This window comes from Ambystoma mexicanum, chromosome 12, assembly GCF_040938575.1.
Source record: "Ambystoma mexicanum isolate Mex_15411 chromosome 12, UKY_AmexF1_1, whole genome shotgun sequence".
Lineage (NCBI taxonomy): Eukaryota > Metazoa > Chordata > Amphibia > Caudata > Ambystomatidae > Ambystoma > Ambystoma mexicanum.
The window spans coordinates 1,120,427,185-1,120,443,546 of NC_090936.1; positions in this window are offsets into that span (position 1 = coordinate 1,120,427,185).

Here is a 16,362-nt window from a genome sequence, read left to right on the forward strand (position 1 = left end):
ATAGAGATTTTCAAAGTATGTTGTCTATTCCTAAATGCATTCTCTGTTCTTCTTCGTGAAGAGAAGAGTGCTCTTGTGCCCTTGTATCTATTTACTCTATATATAGTCATTTCTTAAGCTTCTGTAATGTTGGTGGCGGCACTGAGTAATTCAATTACATACATTTTATCTGAGTTTGGTGATTTATATTAGTCGGTGCGTTCATTCCCCTTCTTTTTTTGAGTGGTTAATTCGGTTTCTGACTATTCCAAGCTATGAGGAGGTCAGTGGCTGCATGGCTACATAGAGACTGGTTATTCACCAACCAATCTGTGAGTTTATTTAGTAGGAGGTTATGATTCTATGTTAGGCTTTGCACTTCAATGTATACGTTTTTCACAAATGTCTTTCTCCAATAATTTCCAATGGAAACTAATTAGTGAATAAACTTATTGGTTTCATTCATTTGTTTTAGTGTATTCATTCACAGCTTTTACAACAATTCTGTGTCTAGGTCATATGAGGTGCCTAGGATGCTGCCAACATAACTCCGCTAAGAGGCAGGGCGTGTGTTTCGCCCTTCCTTGGGATTTTTCAAGGCACTAATGCAGTGATTTAGTACATAGTTTGTTTCTTATAACAACAGTGCAATTTTACATATTATAAGTATTTGCAATAATATAATCACAGTCAACGTGTTCTTCGTTCTTTTGTTAAGAGGTTCCTGATTGAACACATTTCTGTGGTTCTGAAGAGTTAAATGAGAAGGGAGAATTAGGGTTGATCTGATATGTGTTGGTTTGTGATAATATGCCTATCTATCAAGGTTATAGGATCCAGGATACTTTGAATAAAGGTTGTTTGAAGGAGAGAGAAGGACAAATTCGCAGAGTTAAGTTGAGAGGTAGAAGATTGGATCTGCATTCCTACAAGATAGAGTTTTGAGTTTTGGTAGGTACGTCTTTGGAATTTAGTTCTATCAAGAGTATAGGATCCAGGATACTTTGAATGAAGGTTGTTTGAAGGAGAAGGACACATTCACAGAGAGTTAAGTGAGAGGTGGAATATTAGATCTGCATTCCTACACGATCGTGTTTTGGGTTTTGGTAGCTATGTCTTTGCAAGCTAGTTCTATCAAGGGTATAGGATCAAGGATACTTTGAATGAAGGTTGTGTAAGTCAATGTACACTGCAAAAACTTTAGCCAGTTTATTATGATGAGCCCAGATGGTCCTATTTTGAAAGTAAAAGTTATTCTTATTATCTCTGATTTTGGTGATAGTTTCTGTTGAGGATGTTAAAGTCCAGCTATTTTTGTGGGTTTTGCGAGTTGTGCTATCTGCATTTCAGCTTCCAACCAGCTCTCTTCATCTAGGCTAAGCCATGCTAAGTCATGGTCAGACCACTTGTTGGATTTATTTATATGGATTTTAAGTCATTAGTTCTGGGGTGAGCTTGTTCACCTACGGTTATAAACATTTTTTTACTGAGGTTATCTCAAAGAGTCATGGGGAGCAAACAATCTGCCTTACTTATGAAGGTTTCAGAAGTATTTCTCAGAAGAATTGACTTGAATATTTTGGCTTGAAGAGACCAGCAGAAAGGGGGAATTGACGGTGCTGAAGGACGCATCATGAGGAGAAGTAGAAGGACTGTATGGATGGCCAGTTAGTTGGGCAAGTGAAGGGTCGTGATTAGGTAGGTCTAATAACATAAGTAGGGTCAGGAAGGAGGGTCAAAATATGAACATTCTGTTAATGGGAGGTAGTGTGAGGGAAAGAGAGACACGTGCAGAATTTTCAGCTTGGCGCATAATGATACTAGTGTCAAAGGTATTGATAGTGTAGATAGTAAAATCCTTCCTGAAAACAGAACGCTATTTGTGTGGTGGTCGCACCAACCACTCCATGAGGTAGGAGCCAGCCATTGCACCTGAATTCTGGCTGTGAGACAGCCTCTGAATGTTGATATGTCAGGTGGCCACAAAGTGACAATAGGCACCTCAGAGTCGAGACTTAAAGCCCCCTATAGGGGGCGTGTGTACAATTTGCATTACTGTTAGAATAGATTTCTACACTCTGGCCTGGTGGACAGGTGTTTAGAAGGATTTGCTGGTTAGATGAACAGGGGCCACTTCTGGGAAGATAGCAAGACCAATTCATGGTAGCTTGACAAGCAGTCAAGGCTAAATCTCAGGAGGAGTGACAGTGACACAGGGTCTCCAATGTGCACATACAGCGAAACACCAAGAATTACAATTACACAGTAGTATACACAAATATACCATTTATTATAGGCCCAATAACAACAACATGAATAATGAAATGCCTTAGTAAAATACCACACAAACATCACACTATGTAATATATATGCAATTACTGGAGTCAGTGCGAGAAAGTTAATAACATCACCAATATCTGCAAAGGAAGATGGTCAGTAACTTTTTTAGTACCAACAGACTTCAGATATGACAATCTTAAATTACGTAGCCTAGCCCTAAAATGAGTGGAGCCTTGTGCTCAATGTTCAATGCACATGTATTGCGCGCTGCCATGCTTAAAGTTCACAAGTACTTTTTAGGGAGCAGGAAAAAGTTAGGAGAAGAATTATGAAGGGGTGAAATGGACTGCAAGAGTCAGGTGAGGATCTGTTACCGCTAACAAAGCTGTTCCCAACTTTCAGAAAGCTCTAATCCTCAAGCACAACCTAAGCCAACAGGAAGGCGAACACTTAGCGCTTAATGCATACATGCTTTTGGATGAACACTCTTAAGTGACTTCACTACTCACCACCCTTAGTTAGGCTTTGGTCCAGACTTGGCAGATCCAAAGGTGGTCACCAGAGGTATGACTTACCACCCTCTGTTCAGCTTCCAGATGCACAGGCACAGTATGGCACAGGAGCTACTACTCTCGATTCTGAAAAGTAAAGAAGAAAGCACTTATGCAGCAAGTCCCAGGGAACTGGAATGAATGCAGGAAAACTGCCTTCAGCGACCACCACCACAGCATATGGTATGATGCAGCCTTCTCCCTCGTTGCCCAAAGGTGCATGGACGACAAAATTGGACAAGCTAGGATCACCCAAAGATTCAGGTCAAAACTCGAAATGGTGATGCTCCTGCATGATAACCTAGGTTCAAGCTGGACAGCCTACTGGATGATCCAGAGACACTTCCAAACAGGATCACTTGCAGGGTTACACGGAGGCATTGAGAGTGAGTGGTCCCATTACTCCAAGGGTTCTAAGCATCTTCACAGGTCTTCTGAGATCAGTTGAAAAGCAGGGATGCACCAGGACAGCATCAGGATTCGGGTGGCAGACCTCCTCAAGTGCATCTCAGGGTCGTTCTTGGTTCTGCTAGGCTCCTCAGGATACTTGGCTCCTTCTTCAGATCTGGTGAATGAATGCAGGACCCCTCCTCTTATCCACAGTCAGGTGAGTGCACGCACCCAGCCGACCAATGGCAAGATCTGCTCCATGCATGCACACTAGCAGTGGTCCAATCAGGGATCACTGGGGTCCTCATGCTTGCATGCACACCAGACACCCTGGCACCAGTGGTGTGGATTTGGACCAGACATTCCCAGCCCACCTCCTCAGTGCCTACACACGAGACCTGCAGAGGACTGTGAATGAAGCAGCTTTCACGGGCAAATGCACACCCAAAAAAGAAAAACCTGGCAATGGAAGTGCAGGAAGATTGCCAAAGGCACAAACACTTGCCCCTTCTGTGACCACATGGGGCAAATAAGGTTAGGCTCGATCAAAAGTTATAAAAATAAGAGAAAAAGCTACTGCTGCCACCAGTTTGACCTGGAGCCTATTCTACAATGACCAAACATTCCTGAGAGGGTGTCCAGGGCCATAAAACACTGAGTTCCCATTGAGTGGTACTGGAAGGTACTTTGCCCAATGATAAAATGTTACAAGTGGCAACAAAGTCAAAAGACTAAGAGAAACAAAGTTTATCAGTACTGACAGCTTGAAGGACATGTCAGATTCCCATAACAATGAAAAAAGTCAGTCGAGGATACAAAAACAAATGCAAAAGGTTTGGGGGTCGATGGACTATGGAGGAAGAGTTGCTTCTAGAGAAATCTTTCCCAACAATTTCATTATTTACAACTACATCCTAAGAATGTTCAAATCCTGCTTTTTTCTGGTGACACCTTTCCTTATTAATCCACTATGTACTTGTTTTCCTCTTCTTCATGTAACTATTTATTCACCAGCATGGAATATAGATTTAATGTTTGATTTGGTGCTTTTGAACCATGAACAAATGATTTCAGTTGTTTGTATCTGCTGGTTTCAGTTGTTTAACATGTGCAATATACTTCAATACCTAAATCTTTCTAGTTTAAATCACTGTTGCTTACTTTACGTGGGTCTTCCTAAATATTTGAGCCCTCCTTATCAATCTGTATTGCACACTGCCACCCATACTTTTCTTTGTAAGGACTGTCCTGCTTGGGTTTCTCCCTGTTTGACTCATCTGCATTGGCCTCCTATCATTCCTCGTTTTCATATTTTTTTGCATTATGTATAATTTTTAAATAGGTTCATGGACTTAATCCCTCCCATTTTTCAAAGCTTATTACAGTTCATCAACTGGAGGGTCAGTTTGGCTCTTCCGCACAGCTTTCCTCTCAGCATTCTGCTTGTGTTTCTTCCCATTTTCTCTCACACCTAATAACACCTAAACAATGTTATGTTATGTTATGTTAAAGGATAACACCGTGCATTATCACCACCCAACAAAGTGATCCCCTGTTGCTCTGGCTGATCTGAAAGCGAAAGAGGGTTGGGTGGGGTAGTAGATCTGAGCGGGATAAGAGGGGATACATCTTAATTTACAATCTTGTTCTTCTCTTGTATTGTCTAAAAATGTCTGAAGGAACATCTCCTGAACATGTCATTTCCAACCACTAAAGTATGGGGCTCATTACGAGTATGGCAGTGTGGGAAAAAATTTGCGGTTACGGAATTACTGTCAAATTTCCATTGTCACAATACTATGATTGTCCATCTCTGCAATACTATGAGTATGGTCCTGGAGTGGGAGATTTACCTCCAGTAGCATGGTGGAGGTAGAGCCTCCCACTTTCCACTGAATATCAACGAAATCGGCAGAATTACTGCAGCAGTAATTCTGCCAGCAGTAATTCTGCCAAAAAAGTCCCATAGAGTCCAATTAACTTCGCCACCACCACTTGTTATCCAGCAGTAATTCTGCCAGACCAAGTGGCAGTAACGCTAATTCCATTAGGTGGTATTCCGGCGGATTTCCCACTGGAATACCGCCCAACTCACAATGAGGCCACTGACATTTATTATTAACATGTTTTTGAGGAGGACACTTCTTTGGAAACTGTATGGATGATTCATGTCGTTGTACAATTGTTTTCTCATGTATAACACCTTGGATAAATGAGCTCTAGAAATCAAATCAATATATGAATAATTTTGTACCATTCCCTGAGTGCTGTCAATTTTGCAAACCTTAGAAAGGTATTGCGCAAGAGTGCAAGAGTGCTTAAAATGGGAGAACATCCCAGGGCAGCTCGGGAAGTCTGTGCGTGCCTGGGGAATATCACAAAATATATTGGTGGACTCCACTATTCTAATGCTCTAGAAGAATTCTCTACCTCGGTAGTATGTGTGACCACATTTCCCATTGTGTGCCCCCTCACATTTCCCCAAGGGTGCCAAGTTGCCATATCTAAAGCATTATTAAGTAGCAATCAGGACCAGATATGCTTTTGAAGTGTGAGTGTTTTACTCCCTATTTTAGGACGATGAGATTAAAATTATTTTTGGGAGTAAAATCAGGAATTCACTGCGGTCATGTTTTCGGTGAGCAACCCTATATATAAACTCTAAAATGTACATCTTGTTTTTATTCAGTACTTCTTTTCACAAAACTTAAAAGAATACATTTTTACCTTAATGTTCTACCTTACTGCAGACAGTAATAATAAAAGAACTCCTTCCTGTGGCCCTGCTGTGAGGGTCCCACTAATCCAGACATATTTGTGGTGGTCTGTGAGTGGAAGCAGGGGTCAGACTCCTCCTGTTTGTTTTTTTGTTGAGAGTATTTTATTAATTCTTTTATTGGGATCATTTCCAATTTCTTTTTGGCGTGGATGTGGCTGCTATGCCGCTTATCTTAATGGCTGGCTACAATCATTCATCTATATGTGAATCTGGTAGTTAGCAGGAAATTAACATCTTTAATAGGTTCTGTAAATTATGGCATTTGACTCCATGATTTGTTTTTCAAATATTGATCTGAACAAACAGTTCTGCATATGACTCAAACTATAAATAGTCTTGTTCTTGTATATGTTTCTGCTGCAACATATTAATAAAAAGATTACATTAAAAATATATATATATAAATAGGTGTAGTACATCCTTTCTGCGCCTCTGTCTATCACTTCCTGCGTTCTGTTATGCGGGCTCAATTGGACCCTGCGGGCCATACTGTTCAATGCACAGCACCACTGAACAAGAAGAGCTGGGGGTACACAAGGCTGTTCTCTGTAAGGGACCCCATAGATCCTGGGAGCAATGACTGTTCGATGTATACAATCATTCATGTAGTCCCCATCCATTCAGGCAAGAAGAAGCAACCGAAATAATGCTGGATCTGGGATCCTGCGGCACTCGCTGCCAGATTCATAGAGAATTATTATTATAAGCAATTTTAGCTATACATATAAATAGAAGGAACTTAAATTTACTAACAAAAAAGCCGCATTGACATTTTAGTTATTTGACAAAGCCCATTCAATTAACTTTCATGATTTATATAAATGGAGTAAGCAGTGCCATTAGATAATGGCTTTTAAATTAAACCAGAAACAGATAAGCAAAATAGAAACACAAAATATTAGAAAAATAAATCAAGTAGAAAAGGATAATTAAAAAAAGCCTGCAAGATAAGAAGTGAATTAGCAAAATGTTCATTGAATATGTGGTCTCGCACGTCTTTTTAAAGCCTATTTGCTGCTTTGTTTTTCTTAACTTTCTCACAGAAGAATCCCTTTTCAATAAAAACATGAACATGACAGAAGAACAGACCACGTGTAACCCAATAGATTAATGTAATTAACTGCAGGTAAATTGAGCAATATGGTGATAGGGTCTATGTGTTTTGAACGATTTACATTTCAAAGTTAGAATTTTTGTCGTGCACATTTGTTTGACCGGTATTCAAGCAGTTTTTTTGTTTGTTTTGTATTTGTGTATGCTATGTGGACAGTCCTCCATGCCTCCTACAGGCAGACCCCAAGGGGGTAATTCATAGAATTTAGAGCAGAAGCAGCGCACACGGGCAGCGCAGAGAGGGAGTGTGCGCCAACCGCGTGCGCCAAAACCTATTTTCACGCACAGCGTATTCATGGATACTTAAATCCATAACCAGCCGTGGCATAGCGTGGTGCAGCGACACTGCAGCAGCGCCAGTTATGCCCCCAACCCTGCCCCGTGCGCCAAAAACATTGCACAAATCCCCTACATGGCGCAAAGGCCAGTGGACCAGCATACAGCCCCCTAACCACGAAAACATGCTAAAAATGCCACTCAGCCCTCACGCGACAACACAATCACGTATAAACCTCCCTGCACACCCCTCGGAATACTTGTACCCTTCTTGCGACAGCAAAATCGCATGTAAAACTCCCCATGCACCACTTGGATTATGCGTACCCCGCTCGCGCCAGTGAAAGTGCGTGTAAATCTCGCCGCGCACTCCTTGGATTACGCGTACCCCGCTCACATCAGCAAAATCGCGTGTAAAACTCCCAGCGCACCACTCAGAATATGCATACCCCTCTCGTGCCAGCGAAATCGCGTGTAAAACTCTCCGAGCACCACTCGGAATACTTGTACCCCACTCGTTCCAGCAAAATCACGTGTAAAACTCCCTGCGCACACCTTGGATTACGTGTACCTGGCTTGCGCCAGTGAAATCACATGTAAAACACCCTGCGCACCCCTTGGATTATGCGTACCCCTCTCGCGCCAGTGAAATCACGTGTAAAACTCCCTACGCAGCTTTCGGAATACATGAACCCCACTCGCGCCAGGGAACTCGCATGTAAAACTCCCCGCACACCCCTCGGATTACATGTACCCCGCTCGCGCCAGCAAAATCGCATGTAAAACTCCCTGCGCACCCCTCAGAATACACGAGCCCGCTCGCGCCAGCGAACTCAGTTGTAATTCTCACTCCCGTACCCCAAGAATCACACAGCAGTGTGGTGAGGAGCCACATGCACCCCCTGCAGCCCATCACCCCTGACCATGCCCCGCAGGCAGCCCATCCACCCTGACCGTGCCCCACAGGAAGCCCATCCACCCTCCCCATGCCCTGCAGGCAGGCCACATGGCACCATGCACTTGGTAACCCCGACTCATGCCCCCCCCATTGATGTGCACCTGCCAGCAGGCCCCGACTCTTGTCCCTCCACCCCCCCAATTGACAGGCACCTGCAAGCAGGCCCCGACTAATGTACCCCAAATACCACGTCATAACTATACAGACCCATGGCCCTAATGCCAACCCAAATCCCACACACCCACCCCCAGTACAAACACCAAACGATCCACTGCACCCACTCCCTAGTAAATTACCCATTCCATGATAGTGTGAAAAGAACCAGCATGCCCATCAACACATGTTCTACAGAGCCACACAGTGGCAGCACATGACTCAGCAAATGCTCATGGAGACATGCACAAAATAAATCATAGTACACCACACCAATAAGGTTGAATTATGAAATGTATTAAAAAGTTAAACAAATGCAAAATGAAAACCACACATGCAAATGAAAAAATAAATAGTGCAATAAGAAAAAGAAAGTCAAATCCAAGGAAAAAAAACGAATCCAAAACATGAAAAAATATAAGTGGTCCATACCCAAAGTCCATAGAAAAAAATAATAAATTGAAAAACATAAAAAACATTCATCCATGTGAACATCTAAAAAAGAAAGTATTACATGTCCAGAAAATTGTAAACGAAAGTCTGAAGGGTCCATTATCCCAAAACAAAAGGAAACCTACCTAAAACCTTATCTAATATACAACTATATACAAAAAGTGGAGCAAAGTCTGTGGACTCCAAATCATAATAAAAACCAAATGAAACCTAAACCTAAATAACTATATACAAAGGCAACAGGCTGGTCCGACGGCTCACTTATTGATGTCCCGGGCCAGGGCATCATTGAACTCCATGCCGATGTTCCAGAGGCGGGCCTGTTCCCTGGCCTCGAGGTCTCGCAGGGATGCAGTCATGGACTCCTCACACTCCCTGCGAGTTGCCTCGAGGTACTCAGCCCGCCTCAAAGCCCGGTGCATGGAGTTCTCCGCCCTGACCATTGTGAGCCGTGTCTTCTCCGCTCGCCACCACTCTGCATCTATTTGCTGCGCCAAACTGCTGCCACACGGAAGACACTCCCAATCCTGGGTCCTCCTGCCCGCTGGCTGATGCCTGCTCCGATGATGTAGGGGGCCCCGAAGCCTCATGCCTCCTCTGCCAAGCCTGCCACTGCCTTTCTGCTGCCTGTCGGCACCACCACGACTGCCTGCGGGTAGATGGCAACACCCAGGGCCGTCATGCAGGTGCCCTGTTTTATAACCACACCAACCAGGCCCCATGTGCAACTCTGAAGCAGCCTCTGACGTACACACCACCAACCTGGATGGCTCCAACCGTCTTCAGCCATCGCCAGCCCCTTTGGGGGCTCACGCGCCCCTTCCGCTGAAGCCGTAGTGGCGGACACGGCACCAGTCCCCTCACTGCCGTATGATAGAATTACCTGGGAGGGTGACTGGGCCTTGCGTCACCGGCCATTGGAGACATCCCTGACGCTTTCCTCCACAGCGCTGTCTCGGCCATCAGCTTAACTTGCCGCTGTGTAAAGGGAGACTTTGAACACAAGAATCAGGGTACTGTACAATAGTCCCCTAGACACAAAGCAATAGCACATGAGTGGCACTGTCAAACGTCACTTCCATCATGTCTCTCTACAACACATGGGTCAGTGCAGGCAACACACAAGCAGTAACAGGCATGGCGCATGCAACAAACATTTGCACCCATGTCCAAGGCACTGTAGAAACATCCAATGGTGGGCTGAAACTCACATGCATCATGGGACATGCTGATCACATGCACACACATCAACGGAGGGTCATACATCTGGCCCTGTATATCCCCAGACACAGTGGATACAAGGATGACTAGGCTGTATCAGTGAATCAACACATATTCACAGACATGTGTCATGCATCCATGGCGTTTAGTCACTCACACACTACTCAGACACACGGACATGTACACCATGCATGTCCATGACATCAGCACCCATTTCTCACACCCCAAACATGTCCAAGTACAGACACAGGCATGCAGACATGTGTGCATTCCGCATGCTGCTGCACATGATGCATTGTAACACATACACCATCCATGTGGGTCATGCCTGACTGGATTCACATGAAGCACCATCATGTCCCTGCACACACACATCCATACATGACCCATGTCACACATACAGCCAAGTAGCTAACTACCACCACACTGCAACATGCACTAAACGGGAATGCATGGGCACTAACCGCTCGACTCCAGACGGGCCTGCATCCTGAGGATCTGGTGGTGAAGCACTGGGCGAATGCACTCCAGGACCCTCATCTGCTGGGTGATAAGGTGGCCCCGGTGCCCCATTGCATCCGCTGCGTCCAAGAGGTGCCCGGGCCTTCTTGAGGGTCCTGAACTTGTAGTCCTCCCAGTGCTTCTGGACATGTTTGATGTCACGGGTGCCACCCCCTCCACATTGATGGCACCCACTTAGTCTGTCCAGATCCTCTTCTATCCTTCCTTGTCGGTGGGCGATGGTGAGAATAGGGCATCATAATGCCCCAGAACTTGCTCCACCAGGATGCCAACTTAATTGGCAGTGAAGCTGGCAGCCCTCTGCCTTTCTGCTGGGGGATTCCCATTGGTGCCGAATGGTGTTGCGTCGGACATGGCAACCCCTGAGGCAGATGTGGGTGAGCAACTGGGTCCTGGGGCTGGGCTGTGGAGCAATGGAACACCAGTCACGAGTCTTCTGTTCCAGCAGGAGTGATCACTGCAACTGGACCCCTGCAGATGGCTGATGTGCAGGCACCAAATGACAGGGCACTGTTGGCAGCAGGCAGGCAGGCAGCAGCAGATGGCTCGTAGGAGGCTCCCTGGGGCTCTGGGGAGCAGGAAAATATCCTTCTGAGCAGAAGCGTGGTCTTCCATGTGTTGTTGCGTGGCCAGCTTGATGCAGAGTGAATTGGCACGTGAAAAAATAGCACGTCAGCGTGTAATTTGAGGAAAGAGCCTTAGCACGTAAGCGCGTAAGTGATGTGATGCATTTGGGCGTTTCCCTCGGTACGGGTGCATAGTAAATCCGCATGTGCAAAAACAGCACGTCCACGTGTGAATGCATGTATTTCGAGGAAAAGGCCTCAGCGCGTAAGCGCACCAATGATGTTACGCACGTGTGCGTTGCCTTCAGCACAGGTTAAACGTCCAGCGGGGAAGCAGTCCACTGTACGTGCTGTTCGTGGAGACCAACGCATTTTTTTACTCTTCTGGATTCACACGCGAACACTTCTCATTGTATGAAGTTCGTACCTCTCCATTGGCGGGGTGTTGCCTATGCGCACAAGCGCGTGTATTTTTCTTTTTCTTCTCCACGCAAGGCAGGCGGTAAGTTGCACACGCTATTTTTTCCCACTGTGGTTCCCCCTGTGCATCGCGTACCATTTTCGAGGTCATAGTAGACCGTGTGTTCCATGCGTACGTGTTTTTTGTGTCCCTGGGTGCCACACCATACTGCTGGAGGTAAAATCCATGCACGTGGGCTACCGGGGTCGCATTCACGTTCTTCTTTTGAAATTGTACTATTTTTCTTTTTTTTTAAATTTGTTTTTTTTTTGGGAGGGGCCTGAGTGTTGCGTGACCCGTCATTTTTCCCCAGGGGCGCACCCAGAAGTACACACAAGTACTGTTTACTGGGGCGGCGGGCTGCTGCTGGCAGGTGCTGAACTTGTTGTGAAGTCTGCCGAAGCACCTCTGCACGAAGGAAAATACACTCGAAAACCACCAGGAGGACGTCTTACTGTGTAGCACCTTGCTGCCTGGAGTCATCAAAATAAAAAAGGACTCCTCCCATTAACTGCGCATGTCGCCCCTCCTCAATAGGGTATAACCCAGCTGACCTGCGCACCCGTGCGCACACCCAGAAGTACACACAAGTACTGTTTACTGGGGCTGCGGGCTGCTGCTGGCAGGTGCTGAACTTGTTGTGAAGTCTGCTGAAGCACCTCTCCACGAAGGAAAAGACACTCGAAAACCACCAGGAGGACGTCTTACTGTGTAGCACCTTGCTGCCTGGAGTCATCAAAATAAAAAAAGGTGACTGTTTGGTGACTGTTTGGCGTCCTGTGCTCGTTTGAAAAACAGTGCAGTGCAAGTTAGGATTTTCCTAATTGGTGCACTTTTGGAACAGCCTCTTTTGGACTTAGCCTCCCCTTTCATTGGTCCTGACACTGGGCCTCATTACGACCCTGGCGGTAAGGGGTTTACGCCAGCGTTAGCTGCGCCGACCCCTTACCGCCAATTACGAGGTCCCTTAGCGCCATGGAGGTTTTAACACCCGCTTTTAGCGGGTGTTAAAATCCATGGCGCTAAGGGATCATGGAGTTAATTACGCCACCGTAATTTACGGTGGCGTAATTAACGCCTTCCCCACTCCCATTATGCCCTATGGGGCAAAAATGGGAATGGGGAAGGGTAAATGGGGATTGGGGACTTACCGCCCCGCCAAGGTTGGAATGGGGCGGTAAGTCCGCCAACCACCATGGCGTAAACGTAGTTTACGCCATGGTGGTAAAGTGACGGCCCAGGCGGTAACTTACCGCCTGGGTCGTAATGAGGCCCACTGTACCCTTTGTGTTTCCCTTTAGGACTCCTCCCATTGACTGCGCATGTCGCCCCTCCTCAATAGGATATAACCCAGCTGACCTGTGCACCCGCCCGCGCACCCTGAAGTACAAACAAGTACTGTTTACTGTTCACGGTGCGTGGGGCGCGGGCGGCTGAAGTCTTCTTTTTCAGGGGAACTCAACATGATTATATTGGTGTAGGGTAAGGCGGATACAGGGGGGCATATTTTGTTGTGCTCTCCGGAAACTTTATTGTTCTGCTTATCTGCTTTGACTTATATTTTGATACTTTGCTACAATTTGGGCGGAAATGTTACATTGAACTCTGTGGGTTCAACTGTAAATTGAATGAAGGCAGTAAAATACTTATTTTCTATTGGGATATGTGCTGTAAAATGTTATACTGAGTAAACTCAGTCCTATTTTGTTTTGATGGTGGAGTATGGTGGGCACACTCTGAAACGGTAAACTGGTGAGACCTACACAAGCAGCCAAAAAATTCTACTCTTTGGCCAAACCAGTTTTTGTGTATAAAATGGACAGCCGGTTGGTGGAATGTCCACTGTTAGACCCCACCACAACTAAAGGCCCTAGTGATGTTAACTTACCAGCTGAAGAACGGCACCCACACGTTTTGAATAACTGCACAGGTAATACCCCCTCAATTGGGGGGCAAGTATTTTGGGAGAGAAATCTTCTCACACAGGCCCGGCAGCTATTGCGACACAGAAGAGTATGACGGGCACTGAGGAGAATTCCCGTAGATACTCTCTGGGGCAAATAGAGGAAGGAGGAAAACCCATAAAAGGAGCCAACACCTCTCTGTTGGCACCGGTGGTTAGGGCTGAGTTGGACAGAAGGGTTCGGCTGTCAAATGAGCCATCTACACCCATTAGACCTAGAGCTGGGGGATTTGATAATGTCCATTTACAAAAGCCTACTGAGGAGGGTCCATTCTCCCCTGAGCATCCTCCTATGATGGATAGAGGAAACCGCGATATCAGTTATGGGACTAAGGAGACAGAGCCTTTTTGGGGGGTCATGGGGGACAGGGTGGGTCAGAGCCCACCCAGATAAAATCCTCCAGTCCAGCCTCACATATGTCCTCTATGTTGAATCAATCTTTTGGAACTATTGACCCCCTTACAGGACCATTTTTTGAGGGCATCAATCAAGAGGACATGGCCATGTCATATGCCACCTTTCCTGTGTTAACCAGGATCCTGAATCTCCTAGACAAGGGTCATGAACATACCCATTTGGATATTCAGGAACTTAGATCGATATTATTGGTTAACACAGAAAAGATCTGCAAAATGGAGGGTTTCATTATGGCAATGGGAAGATGTGCACTTATGGGAGGGCATGGTAATCCTCACATGATCTCCCACGACCAGATGGTGCAAACTGATAGCGAGCCCGTGGTTTGCCCCAAATCCTACGCAGAAGTTCTTTCACAAGGGAATAAGGATTTGCAGGCTGCTTGGCTGCATGATCGGGTCGAGCTTAAAGGAATCGTCTCCACTAATGGCACTCAGATTGTGAGTCTAGGTGAAAAGATCGAACTGGTTTTCACAAATGTTGTAAGAATGGATGAAAAACTAGTATCTAGCATAAGCAACCGAGAGGCCTCAACGAACTTTCCCGACACGGATAGTTAATCTGTATTAATAAGGGCCCTAGAGGAGGGAGTAGAGCCAGGCGGTGATGAAGGGGGCGCACTGGATGGAGACTCGTCCCTAGATTGTTCAAATAATCATAACCCATCGCTATCTCGAAGAGAGAAAAAAATGAGGGCTAGGGCCATCAGGCATAGGCTGGCCAGGACTAATGGTACAACAAAAAACTGTGAAGAAAAAAAAGTAAGAATCTACCAGCATTGAAAATCCACAATTCCAATGCAAATTTGAAAGATATATGTGGTCTCGCGGTTGAGGGTTGTATTGACCTGTCTCAACTGGACGATGAAAGCAAAAATGCACTGGAATTGAAAGAACTGGAGGCACCAAAAAATGCTAGTCAAGGAGAATTGAATCATCATACCTCGAGTCCTACTAGCCACTCAGCTATTGTAGAAGGTGATTATGGGGAAGCATCGGATACCCTTATTGATGCCATGACTCATAAGGGAAAGGTACAGGCTCGTAAGCAATTCATAAAAAAAAAAGAAGAAATAAATAAAAAAGAAAAATCCCTTGATAAGAAACCAACAGGGGGGAAACTTGTTCAGGAGTCTAAAAATGACACAAAGAGATCTAACTGCAATAAAAATACTAGGGTTGCAAATGACAAGATGGACATTAAGCTTTTTTTCAACCCCAAATCTAACATTTTCACTATGAACAGTGAAGAGATTAAGAGCTTCTTGCCCACTTCTACTCTTATTCCACCAAAACAAGGAGTAAATAATCCCCCTGTCGTTGAGCAAGAGAAGAAGAAAGGTGATGATGTAACCATTGACATATTAAGGGGGGAGGGGCTCCTGCCTAATATGGGGGAAGACCCAGAGAGTGGAAGCACACAAAACGGAAACTCTATTGGGAAGGAGTGTGAAGGGGGAATCCATGACATTCTCGACATCCTGTATGGTTCCAAGTGAGGATATTACAATCCTAGTAAAACAGGCATTACAGAATTTGCTTGAAGACTCAAGGTGGACAGGTACGACAGTTAGAGGTATTCAAAATTGGTAGTAGAGGTAAGGAGTTTGAGCAGTGGTAATGAGAAGAATCTAGAAGGTGTTTTCGGGGAGGGTATCGGAACCCGACATATACAGGACAGAGAAATAAAAGGTTTACATCCATCTGAGCCAACAGCTGATGATGGACTGGGCCGAGATAAAAGTATTCTGTCATGGAATCCGGAAGACTTTGTTGGACAGGGTGGGGAGCTGAAGGTCTCATCCTCGAACACGGCTCATGAAACCCAATCTGGTCAGGAAGCCTCCAATATGGCCCCTAAAGCATGGATGAATTTGGTACAAGCTGCACACCATACTGAGGAGGGTAATTGTAAGGCGCTCTTGACGGAGGATAGAGTTTCCAGCAATGAGCTGTATAAAGAGGTGGAAAATAATACCGGGTCTGAATTTAGGACAGAGAGGGAAGCTTTCACTGCCCCCAAATCCACTAAACAAATGGTAAATAACAGACTGACTAATAGAATGGACTGGAGACCTCCTGCCCTCACTGACTATCCTAGTATTATGCTTTATTCTATGTTTTCACAAGGGAGTCCCTCCTCGCTGAATCGCCATCGAATTCTAACCTTGTTCAGCGAAATACCAAGGCTCTCCATGATCTCCTCAGGTGACATCACACTTGTTGATTACATACATCCACTGAGACTGGATTGTGTTAGACTGGTTTTTTTCTCTCAGGC